The sequence below is a fragment of the Littorina saxatilis genome, linkage group LG16, assembly GCF_037325665.1.
Source record: "Littorina saxatilis isolate snail1 linkage group LG16, US_GU_Lsax_2.0, whole genome shotgun sequence".
Lineage (NCBI taxonomy): Eukaryota > Metazoa > Mollusca > Gastropoda > Littorinimorpha > Littorinidae > Littorina > Littorina saxatilis.
Window position 1 is genome coordinate 38,693,673 of NC_090260.1, and position 7,716 is coordinate 38,701,388.

General features: G+C 41.0%; 1 long non-coding RNA gene across 1 annotated transcript; it reads left to right on the forward strand.

The window, feature by feature from the left end:
• The first annotated feature begins 3,189 nt into the window (after positions 1-3,189).
• LOC138951027 (uncharacterized) lies at positions 3,190-7,435 on the forward strand. Its single transcript, XR_011450943.1, has 4 exons — positions 3,190-3,416; positions 3,770-3,954; positions 4,746-4,836; positions 5,836-7,435. It is a non-coding gene; the product is annotated as an uncharacterized lncRNA (long non-coding RNA).
• Positions 7,436-7,716: the final 281 nt, after the last annotated feature.

Here is a 7,716-nt window from a genome sequence, read left to right on the forward strand (position 1 = left end):
CCTTGAGTCCGAGTCTGGAGATACGCGCGCGATATAAGACTTCATATAATAATAATTTAAAAAATCACAAGCATGTTACTGTACCTTTCGTTTTGCCATTGAGATTCATTTGGTAGAAGGCAAATTCGCAATGTTGAGTGGTGAACACAAGTTGCGTTGATCACTGCTTCACCATGTGGTCAATCCCCTTTGATCAGCAGATTGCACCAGCACAAACCAACACAGTGTTATGATCGTAAACAGCCCACATGGCCAATAAATCTAAGAAAACAAACACTAGATAGATCTAATCGGAGAGCCTGCAAACCGAGTCATGCTTTTGAAATTCAATGAAAATCTGTCTGTCAATGAAGCAGATAGATCTATCCTTGCGATTGTTTTTGCAAGCAGATAAATGTTTGAACTTCACTTATTCCGTTTTCATTCAACAAATTGATATTTTGCAAGATGCATTTCGTGCCAATGAGCTGAACAAACAATCAAAATCAAGCAAGTGGTACATTCTTGAAGACAAAATTCAGTCACGCAAACAAACTGAAGGGAAAGAATCTAGCTTACTGCTGTACTGATTTCGCCAAATAAATGCATTTGCATGCCGAAGTTATTCCTGCTTTGATTCCAATCATTCTAATTGATCTGAATGCAAAAAAATATACGTAAACGAGCTGATCAAAATGAGTAACATTGCACCTGCCTATAGACTGTACTGCGAAAGCGAAGGTCGTCTGCGACTGGAGATTTTGAAGTCGAACAGCGTCGTTTCTTCACTCTCAGCGGTTGTCTTCATCGGAAAAGTGAAAAGCCTGACTTGCAATCTAGCGAAAGACACATTCTGTCTTTCCGTTCGGGCGTTGTTTTTGTGTACAATCTCTGAAAATGTTATTTCGAAAAAGGCGGCCGTCATTGTCTTGGGGTTTCCGCCTAGTGGTGTTTTAAACCGGTTTCAGACCGGAACACACTAAGGAGATGAAAACAAAATGGCAGCCCCCATGAAATCCGAAAGGTCACGGAAAAAAGTCGTGAATACAGTGAAGTAGTTAAACGTGTTGAAGTCCTTCAAACTCGTAGGAAATAAGACACCGACGCTTCTCTCTCGCTGCTGAGTTTCGAGTGTGCCGTTACATGTCTCAAACAGACAACCTTGACAATATCACGTGACTCACCCTGTCACATATTCAGTTCAGTTACCGTCAGTTTTGCCCTGACAGCAGAAATCCCCACGTGAAACCCTTGCAACAAGAAATCCCCGTGTTTCGGTTATGCTCGGTCAGCTAAAACCCCAGCCGTTGACAGAATGCACAGGCGCTTTCTGTCGCAATTCGAGAAAGGCACCCCACAGTGTGACACTTTCTTGATCCATGTCACTAAATCGTGACAGTGTGTACATACTATACCTTGCTTTTTACCCTTAGTCTTAGAAATTTTTGTTTACCTATGGCTTTCGTGTCGGTGTGTTTGTTTGTTTGTACTCATAAACTCGTTTGCTATGTTTTGGTTGTTATTAATGTTTTGTTCATTCGTCCTTTTACCCCTTTTATGAATGATGCAGAAATTGTTGTTTTACCTTGTCTATAAGGCTTTTATTAGCTAATGACAATGAAAAACGCTCGCGCTGGACACTAGTACTCTTCAGATTGGCTCGCTCCCCCAGTATGAAAGTTTTTGTCTTGTGCACGTTTAAGACCAAGTGATTGATCTGTGTGAATTACAGGCATTCCCTTTGCTATATAAATACATTGCATGCGAGCCGAGGATGTGCGTGGTGACTGGCCTTTCTCTTTTATTTGTAATTTGATCACAGTGAAAATGCACACACACACATTCACACACACACACACACACACACACACACACACACACACACACACACACACACTCTCTCTCCCTCACTCCCTCTCTCTCTTCCTCTCTATCTCTCTCTCTTACACACACACACACACACTAACACACTCACTCACACACACTAACACACACAAACACACTAACACTAACACACACACACCTAAAGTGTGGATGGTTACCTAAGAGGCGGCACTGGGTGTAGTGCCTTTCTAGTGCACTTGCACTACAACAGCACTGGGTGCAGTACTCGCTCCGGCATCGAAGAATTTTGCACTAAAAAATGCACAAAATTTGACCTATTTCGTCGCCTATAGAGGACGGAAAGAATGTCATTTTGAACATTGTTATGACATTCTTTCCGTGAAAAAGGTAAATTAAACGGTGTCAATTTAACCATAAGGCAACCATCCACACGTGTGGACGGAAAGAATGTCATTTTGAACATTGTTATGACATTCTTTCCGTCAAAAAAGTCAATTTAACGGTGTTAAATGAAGCGACCATCCACACAATTAGGTTGCCATCCAGAGTTTAGGTTGCCATCCACGTGTGGATGGTTGCCTTATGGTGATTTAGGCAACCAAACCTGTGGAAATATGGGTACACACACACACACACACACACATACATACACACACACGCACACACAGTAACACTAACACATGTGCACAAAATGAACACACACACACCGCGCGAGAGAAAAAGACGTCAAAGACTTTTGACCGTGACGTAATCTTTTTATGACGCTATATTTCTCGTCAATGTGTGACGCGTTCGGCTGTTCTATGAGACTGCCTGGCTGGCTGTGGCTCCGCGAATTCCCCCCGCCGCCAAGTCGTTTTTTTGTGGTTTATTTCGCATTTAGGTCCCAGGTAACATTATGAAGTTTTAATACGATCAATCGGACCTATTATCAAGTTAGTGTATCAACTTTTGAACGAACTGCACCCAGTAGTTTCCCAGCAATAAGCTGTTAAGTCGAGACACACACACACACACACACACAATTAAAGTCTGCTGGACCCTTGTACTAGCGTACTCGGGGATAAAGTGTCAAAGCGTCAAGCGTCTCTCTCTCTCTCTCTCTCTCTCTCTCTCTCTCTCTCTCTCTCTCTCTCTCTCTCTCTCTCTCTCTCTCTCTCTCTCTCTCTCTCTCTCTCTCTCTCTTTCTCTCTCTCTCTTTTTTTTTTTTTTTTTTTTTGGCCCCCCTCTCGTCCGGCCCTGCTTTTTCTTGAATTCAGGTACTGCCTGTATCTCCATGTCGCTGACTTCAAACTCGATGACGTCACAGTAAAAAGACGTCATCACGCCACCACTGGACAGTGTGTGTCTGACTTTGGTCAAACACTGTACATAAGGAAGACGTGGAACTTGCGAAGAAAATGCGAAAAAGTGTTTGTGGGTTATCGTCCCTAGTCACATGCTGGCGGCGAAAACAAAATGGCGGATCGCGTAGGTACCGATCGTGTGCGAGGTGGTGGTAAATTGTGTTCGGCTTTTTGTTGCAAGAACGCCCGTTACAAACAGAGCTGCTTCGGGAAAACTTTCCACAAGTTCCCTACAGAAGAAAAAAGGTGGGTTGTGCAGTGATTATTTCATCAGGTTTACCTTCTTCAGAATGAGAATGCAATGGCTCGAGTCAACTCACTCAGTAGACTACAGCGTCAGCGAGTACTTACGACTGTGAGTGTGAGTCAGCAGTCAGTACAAAACAACAATTTACACTTGATGACAAACCCGTGGGCATATTTGCCGAAACCTTTATCAAACCTTGCTTACGGGAAAACTACAGTACAAAGGTACATCACTCATCCGTTTTGCGTTCAGGCAGAGCGTTAGATTTAGACTGAAGATCTGATTTAGCTTTTTTTGTCTTTCCTTTTTGCTTAGTTTAACAATAACATTGTTGTTTTTATTGTCAAACTAGGTGCAGAATATGGATGCAATTCACAAGGCGAGAGGACTTTGAAAAGCTGCAGCCAGCTGATGTTCAAGGTCTCAAGCTTTGTACTGATCACTTTGAGGCCAACCAGTAAAACAATCCTGCAGAGAGGATCACTTGTGTGGAATGCTGTCCCGACATTGTTTGCAGTGCCCAATCCACCACCGAAGGTTATTTATTTATTGGTTTTAGGTTTTTGCAAACCAAAGAAGCACACTATTAAATGCAGGTTGAGTAATGACAAGTTTGAGGCTGATGTAAGAATTGAAAACAAGTTAGCATTGTTCCCATCAAATAATGCCTGTTTGCATTTAGCGCAAAAAAATGATAAGGCCAACAAAAAAAAGTTACTTATTTTGGATCGACGTCTTGATTATGATGATATGATGAACTTATTTTGCAAAAAAACAGCCCCAAATGGCAAAAAAGGTATAGGGTCGGCGTCAACAACAAAAAAGTTGTATGTTTCTGGTCACCTGACCCTACCTATGTTTTCCCGACGACCCTAGACTTTTTTTTTTTTCATTTTCAAAAATAAAAGGGGTATTCGAAAATCAATTGTTTTCCTGTTTTTCAACGAAATAGTTAAAAAGATGGTTTAAAAAAAAAAAGTTTAGAAAAAAAATCTCCACCTTTAGTCATGTTAGGTCACAAAAAAGTCTGTTTAAGGTAACGTAGCCCCCCCAAAAATAGCGTCGGTAGGTCGGCTTTTTAGTTTTGTATTTTAGCCATCTGAATATTTTAATTTTATTTTTTAATGCCCCCAAAAAGTCTAGGGCCGGTGGGAAAAAAATAGGGTCGGTCCGGATACCGTAAACAGATTATTTTTTGTTTTGCCTTACCAGAAACATACACTTTTTGTGTGTGGCCTAAGACCAATGCCATGAAATTGGGAGAAATGTTTCATTGTGACTGGGTGTTGGTTGTGAGTTTGTCAGTTAAAGAGCTGTGCAATTTGCAGGTTGCTAGTGGGAGGAAGCCACCATCGCAAAGGGTAGCTACAAATGAAGCCAGCACCGACCTGTCGCCTGATGCACAAATTGTTCAACCAGGTAAGAGATTTTTAACCATGAAGAACACCCTGACATCAAAAAATGTTTAAACTCATCCATTACATAGTTGATAATCGCTGTATAGGGTGACGGGCGCTGTGGCGGGGTGGTAAGACGTCGGTCTATTAACTCGGAAGGTCGAGGGTTCGAATCCCGGTCGCGGCCGCCTGGTGGGTTAAGTGTGGAGATGTTTCCGATCTCCCAGGTCAACTTATGTGCAGACCTGTTAGTGACTTATCCCCCTTCATGTGTACACGCAAGCACAAGACCAAATACGCACGAAAAAGGTCCTGTAATCCATGTCAGAGTTCGGTGGGTTTTAGAAACACAAAAATACCCCGCATGCTTCCTCCGAAAGCGGCGTATGGCTGCCTAAATGGCGGGGTAAAAACGGTCATACACATAAAATTCCACTTGTGCAAATAAATGAGTGCACGTGGGAGTTTCAGGCCACGAACGCAGAAGAAGAAGAAGCTGTATAGGGCGGATGCATGGATGGATGAAATTGTACCTGTAGTTCCCACACGTAATGATGGGAAACATATCCTGTTAGAGGCATGGTGTAACAAGAAACAATTAAGTGGCTCTATTCCCATCTCCCCCCCCCCCCCCCCTTTCCCCGTCGCGATATAAGCTTCGTGGTTGAAAACGACGTTAAACACCAAATAAAGAAAGAAAGAGGCATGGTGTGTGAGGAGTTTACCTGGTACTGTTGTCCTAATCAATCAATCAATCAATCAATATAAAGCTTATATAGCGCGTATTCCGTGGGTACAGTTCTAATGGCCTCACCCATTCAGTACCAAACAAGGTCAATTCCATCATTGTTCCACATCGTATCCATAGTTGCTAATACACTTCATTTCTGGCCTGCCTTCCTACGCTATTGTTTATTTTCATTTTGTGATTGAATTACACATGTTTTAATTTCTTCCAGGTTGTAACTTGTTATGGTTATGTTATTTTATGTGTGTTTTGTGTGTGTGTTTTCTTTTTTAGATGACATTCAGGCGATCCTGGAGGACATAGGATGTAAAGCATCAAAGTCGTCATCCTCCCCATCCCCTCGTGAAGCGGAACTTCGGCAGAAGGTCAACAAACTGAGGAGCAAGGTTTTCCGATTAGAAAAGACAACGATGGAACCCCGTGTAAAACGAGCGAGTAAATTAGCCAAGCCTCCCAAGAAAGACTTTGTAATAGAACAGTTGTCTCATATATTATCAGGCGAGGCGAGCTATTTTGCCATTTATGCCTGTTACATATTTACCGGTTATCTGCTGCTGTATCCAATCCTGGCAGAGACGGAACGCATGTTACCAAGGAGCCGAAGGAGAGTCGATGAGATGAGAGAATGTGATTAACAATTGCCAACTCTCTCCGTACAAAGAGGGTCCAAAATTGTATCAAAATATAGATCGTAGGGAATTCAAAATAAAAAAAAGACAATAGACAAAACATGTACTTCGGCTCATAGAGCCTTCTTTAATTTTTGACTCAAAAGTCCATGCTCCGAGAGTCCTTTTTTAAATTTTGAATTGCCTACCATCTATATTTGTATACATTTTCAAAAAGATTCAACAGTCACCTTCCGTTATTCTTGAACTTGGCTATCCCAGCCTTACCTCAACATTCGATATTCCTGTGATATTTTTGACGTAAAATCAATTGTTACTGTAAAACACTTCGGCAAGAGGATTGGTCCAAGCAAACAAATAATAAACTTGTAAGATTTTTCCTGATATTTCCGATCAATTGCCTATGGTTTTATTTAGCTAAAAGATTCAAACGTCACACCTATGACTCATGGCTATTTTTAAGGGGAGAGTAGCATCCCTGGTGTGTTGTTTTTGATGTACCTTTTGGTCTGTTTACAGTAACATAGGCACACAAAAAGAGGGTCGGTAGGTCGGCTTTTCTTACTTTTTTTTTTATAACCATCTTTTTAAATTATTTTGCAAAAAAACAGGAACAAAATTGATTTTTTTTCTTTTTCTTTTTCTCCAAATGCCAAAAAAAAGGTCTAGGGTTGGCGGGGAAAAATAGGGTTGGTCGGGATACCGTAAACAGACTATTTTGCTTTGTTTTGCCTAAGCAATGACTAACAAACTTTCTTTAGGGTCTGACATTGTATATACTATACAATTTTTGGGGTATTAACTAAATACATGTATACAGTTTTTGATTCCTTTTATACTTTTTCACAAATTAGCCCCCCCCCCCTTTTTTTTTGTAGTCTGCCCTGGGGGCGGGAGGTCTCCTAATTTCGGTTTCTAGGGTCATCTTATGCTTCCCCATGAGCTGAGAACTTAATTTAAAATGGGCCACGATTTTTTTATTTGTATTTTGTAATTGTGCCTTTGTCCAGTCACATGATTTCACTTTGTACTTAAAAACTTGGCACTGTCATCATTTATTGCTATTTATTGTTCAGTTGTTCAGTATTTATTGCTATTGGGCATCAGTTGTTCAGTTGCCCTCTTTCGAATGAGCCATGCATGCATTATGGATGTGTTTAGCGAATTGGGATACCTCAAGCAATGTAAAAGAAGAAACAATGTGAAGCAAACATATAGCACCAAATAAAATAACCGAATCAAAATGGAAACTTCTTCAGTGTATGTGTGTGTGTGTGTGTGTGTGTGTGTGTGTTTGCTGTTTTAAATACCGAAAATGTGAAAATAAAGCAAGTCACAACATGAGAAAGATCGACTGTACTAGTCATAACAAAGCAGGAAACAGCCTGATCAGCATGCAGCAAAGGGGAATAACTCATATTTAGCCATTCTCATTTCTAAGCATGCCCAATGAGGAAGTTATCCTTCTTCCCATTGTAGTTTCTTTGCTTTGGTGTCTGTAAATAACATAAAAAGTTTCCAATTT